This window comes from Athene noctua, chromosome 2 (assembly GCF_965140245.1).
Source record: "Athene noctua chromosome 2, bAthNoc1.hap1.1, whole genome shotgun sequence".
NCBI lineage: Eukaryota > Metazoa > Chordata > Aves > Strigiformes > Strigidae > Athene > Athene noctua.
Window position 1 is genome coordinate 123,884,964 of NC_134038.1, and position 5,123 is coordinate 123,890,086.

The 5,123-nt window shown below is 40.7% G+C and overlaps 1 long non-coding RNA gene across 1 annotated transcript; it reads left to right on the forward strand.

Annotated features, from left to right (window-relative positions):
• Positions 1-325: 325 nt before the first annotated feature.
• On the forward strand, positions 326-3,131 carry LOC141957037 (uncharacterized). The gene is made up of 3 exons (XR_012633047.1): positions 326-341; positions 1,036-1,125; positions 2,795-3,131. It is a non-coding gene; the product is annotated as an uncharacterized LOC141957037 (long non-coding RNA).
• The last annotated feature ends 1,992 nt before the right edge of the window (positions 3,132-5,123 follow it).

Consider the following 5,123-nt stretch of genomic DNA (forward strand, 5'->3'; position numbering starts at 1 on the left):
TGTAAATTGATTATAGCAGGGCTGGAGCCAAAAAGAAAGATTGCCTGATGTAACTCAGAACTCAGCTTGTAATGGCTCTTCCATGAGCTGCAAGTAACGTATCAGCACTTTCCATTACAATTTCAGTTTCAAGGCTGGTAGTCCAGAGACAGATGTTTCCCTAAACTAAATATAAACTATTTCCTCCACTGGTGGACACTTACAGAGATCAACAGGGATGAATTTCTCATCACTCCCTTTATCCAATCTACACTTCCATCTAAAATTTTCAGATTTTTTTCAGGTTTGTCTCAGAAACACCCAACCCAAGCATTCTGTCAGAAGGAGAAGACCAACAAAGGGTGAGTCCTTACACATGCTTTGACAGTAATATATATGACAATGGGGTAATTCAGCAGAAAATATTACCACAAGCAGATAAGGAACTGGTGTATCTACTGATTTCCATAAGACTGGCTCATAGAAAAATATACGACCCTAAGACAGAACTACTGTAAATTTTCAATCAAGATACTATTTCCACTTGAACATATGGATGTGAAAGTTGGAATTGTCAGAGGGATAAACATTTCTAAATGGTATGAAAGTGAATGTCTCAGGGAAGAACTGAGCAATAAATAGAATCTACCACAAATGCTCAGATTTATTAGAAATTTCAGCAGTCCTTTAACTCTGTCTGGAAAAGAAAATGGAAATATTTAAAATATATTAAGGGTGAAGCTGATGGCAACCTGCCATTAAACATCTGGGAAATGGGGAGGATTCAATGCAAAGAACTTGCTAAAAGTCCTAAAGAATGAAAAACTTTCAGGAAGATAAGGGGAAACAAGCAGAGAGTACACAGCGATGGGACAATATAAATTTGTACAATGTGAGCTTGGGATGGGAAAAGGATTTGTTCAGGAATCTGACAGAAAGAAAAGAACATGCCATAGACTCCAAAATAGAGCAGAAGTTCCTGAGCTCTGAATTAAAGCAGTTTGAAGGAATAAAAGGAAAAAGTCACTTGCGTTTGTTATTTATATTCTTATATAGGTCTTCTTTAGAAGGTTCTGACAAATATTTGGACCATACAGCAGAACTCTGTAGCTGGTGGGAGATTTTCAAAGCTGGGATTCACAAGGGGTATGTGTCTGCCAGTGCAGATGGTCTTGTCAAACTATGCCTAGAAATTCATACTTGGCCAGCATAAACTCTCTGGATCAGGGCTCTACGGGTATTTTTTATCTGGTTAAATTTGATTCATATTTTTTTTCCAAACCTTAAGTCTTCAACTTGATAAAAATGTCTAGATACCAGTGTGGCATTGTATTTTTTGATTATGTACAGTACACCTATGCCTAGGAAAAGTACCACAACCACATCAAATCAAATGGCAAATGTTGAAAGAAAACCTGTTAAAAAGAAATATTTTCTTCTCTTTATGAATATGAAATACAAATAACACACTGACCAGCAGCAGTTATATCCTCTGCAAGCATTAATGCTTCTGACACTATTATTTGCTGTGTGCTGACACTTTAACCAGCATTACAGTGGACAAGCAGTGGGCAAGCCATCTGTCTTGGTAGCAATGGTTCCACTTACCACTTAGGGAAGTTTGCATGTTTAAGTGCTTTACATTTGTAAAGTAAGTGAGCAAAACTATTTATCTGGAGAGTGACTGTATGAAAATAAAACTTGGAAACTGAATATGCCCAACTTCTGGCTTTTAGCTTCCTGTGTGCCCTGTTCCTCAGTACAGTTCTGCTTCCAGTTCTTTTTTTTGTTTTTTTTGTTTGTTTTTTTTTTTTGTTTATTTGTTTTTGTTTTTTTAAGAAGAAGAATATATAGCAAAATTATCTTCACAGCATCTTTGTTGATTTAGAATCACACATGTGAGTGTAAATATTTTATTCTCTCAGCTCAATAGAGTGAATCAAGGGAAAACATCTCATATTAACATTTGCATACAAGAGAGGAGACAACTCTGAATTTAACACTCTCAGAGATCTTGTTTTATAGCTTAAAAATCACCCCACAAATACAGTGAATGACAGTTTCAGGTCTTATACACTTGGAATAACTCTCCAAATTATCGAGGTGTACTTCTTCAATCATGTGAGTAAGCTTTGGATCAGGTGCTGTGTCTGTGGCCAGGCAATCCCATTTTCACGGAAAAAGTCATATTCTTTTGTAATGTGAGCATGTAGAGTCACAGTCATTTCTTCCGACCTCAGAGGTCTGCAGTGTACTCATCTATGTGTGAACTGCTCTCCTAAGGATCCATTTATAGCTGATGAAGGGAAATAGGCACTTTTTGGATGGAATTCCTCTTGCCTATTCTATGTATGTACTTAGGATAAGAGGAATCATGTCTCTGCTACACTGACTAGACAGATTTCCATTGACAGTAGACAAAACCTTGGTGATTAGCTCATATAGACGTCTGCATTAGGCAGATGAATGCCACCTCTTAGTGTTCAAAGTTGGCCCTGATAATTTCAAACAAGCTGTCAAGCAAAATAGATAATCATTACTGATACAGGATTAAATTCAATTAATTTCCTAAGGGGTTGAAGATATTTATTATCTAATTTATAGTAACTTGAATCAGTCAATATTCCTAATTGTTAGTTTTGGCAAGTACATCAGAATCCTTCACACTAAGCACATTACTTTAAACATCTTCTAAAATATTCTTAACTCTTTCATGGAGCACTGCAGTCCTGTTTAATGACAAGTATCTCTTGTATGTAAAAATTGATTGCTGGCACCCTGTGTTTTATTATCTAATTTCTTCTTCCATTTCTAGACCCTGAGCTGCTGAATGACTTCCTGGCTTGACCTTGGACCCACCTCAGTGCTGAAGATGTGCCGGCAAATGCTGGACTGTGTCTGACCCTGATCACACACATCAGTCCAGCTCTGCTTGCCGTGCTTACACACTATGGGACCTTGGCAGTGAGGCCCCTGCCTGGCTGGTTTCTGCCTTCCCGTGCCTGTGCTGCTTGCTGCACCCTGACATTCAGGATAGAGAAGAAAAAGTCTTCTTTGCAAGAAGACTACTTTACTTGCTTCTTTACAAGTGAAGGTAGAGTGTCTGAAGGGAAAAAACTACTGTATCAGAAACACTGTGTATGTGGTTCTCAACCCTCAACAATAATACAACTAATGATTTCATAGATAAGTAAAGGGATGCACACTTTACTGGACTCATGCAGTATGTGTGCTTTCATTTCTCATGACACTGTCCTCACGTCCCATTTTAGAACCTGCCTGCAGTCCTGTCCTTAACAAGGGCTGTGTCTATACCTTGGTTTTCCTCTTCTTGAATAAAGTTTTCTCATCCTCTCTTCCTGAGAGAAGTTCCATGTATCAACTTTATATTCATGATGAGCCTCTGATGCCCCATAGGTCACCTGTTTTTCACTCGTTTTTCTCTGATTTGGGTATTTCAGGGCCCCATGCCTCCCTGAGGCTGGAGTTTTCTGTGCTCCTTACAGCCTAGGGTTCATTTGCACTACCCATTCCTACTGTACAAATCCCCAGATTATTTTATCCTTGAAACAAAATTATCATATTCTGAGAGATTACAAATTGATAGTGGCAATACATAGCAAAATATGGTACTATGGCAAAGAGATACATGTAAGTATTGATGATAATGAAATGACTGGGTAATAGGCCAGTTCCAGAGTTTTCACAATTACTATAAGTATTTTGTCATCACTGAGGCCTGGCTCCCTTCAAAGCACAGGTGGCATATATACTCTGTGTTGGAAGAAGGTGTTCAAAGAGTGAATATCTCTTTCTTAACCTGTGCCCAGACTGTATGTTGAAAATCCACCTAAAATTAATGCACAAGTTCATCTTTCCTCAGGCAGGCTTAATTTACATGCTGGCATCTTGTAAGAATAATTTACTTCCCCTTTACAGTTAGTGCGTTTTGCATGTTCACTTAGGGAACATCTCTTATCTCTCTAATTCCACTTCAGTTGTGCTTTGTTTCTTCCTGGATTTAGTTTTTATGAGTTGCCATGAGTTTGTTTCTGAGGAGGAAGAAAGGCTTAATGAAATTCCAGCCTTTTTAGTATTTTTGTGATGTCTTGTTTGTGACAGAAAAAGAGGTGAGATGGGAGAAAACCTCTGCTTTGGCAGATCTGACACTAGCTCTCCAAGGTTTCAAGCTACCAAATATGGTTTGCTTATGCAAGAATCATACAAATGGGAGGTCTATGTTGACCTATTATAACGCAAATACCTTTGCATGAATAGTTTTGTAGTTGATAGGAACTGAATGAATAAACTAACTGAAGAAAATCACAGAATCATCTAGGTTGGAAAGGACCTTGAATGAAGATCATCTGGTCCAACTGTTAACCTAACACTGATAGTTCCCAACTACACCATATCCTTAAGCTCTAAATTGACCCTACTCTTAAACACCTCCAGGGATGGGGACTCCACCACCTCCCTGGGCAGCCCATTCCAATGCCTAACAGTCCCTTCTGGAAAGAAATGCTTCCTGACATCTCATCTAAACCCTCCCTGGTGCAACTTGAGGCCATTCCCTCTTGTTCTATCACTTATTACTTGGTTAAAGAAACTCATCCCCAGGTCTCTGCACCCTCCTTTCAGGTAGCTGTAGAGGGCGATGAGGTCTCCCCTCAGCCTCCTTTTCTCCAGACTAAACACGCCCAGTTCCCTCAGCCGCTCCCCGTACGACCTGTGCTCCAGACCCTGCACCAGCTTCGTTGCCCTTCTCTGGACACGCTCGAGTCATTCAATGTCCTTTTTGTAGTGAGGGGCCCAAAACTGAACACAGGAATCGAGGTGCGGCCTCACCAGTGCCGAGTACAGGGTAAGATCCCTTCCCTGTCCCTGCTGGTCACGCTATTGCTGACACAAGCCAGGATGCCATTGGCCTTCTTGGCCACCTGGGCACACTGCTGGCTCCTGTTCAGCTGGCTGTCAATCAGCACCCCCAGGTCCCTCTCTGACTGGCAGCTCTCCAGCCACTCCTCCCCAAGCCTGTAGCGCTGCTGGGGGTTGTTGTGGCCCAGGGGCAGCCCCCGGCATTTGGCCTTATTGAAACTCCTCCAGTTGGCCTCAGCCCATGGCTCCAGCCTGTCCAGGTCTCT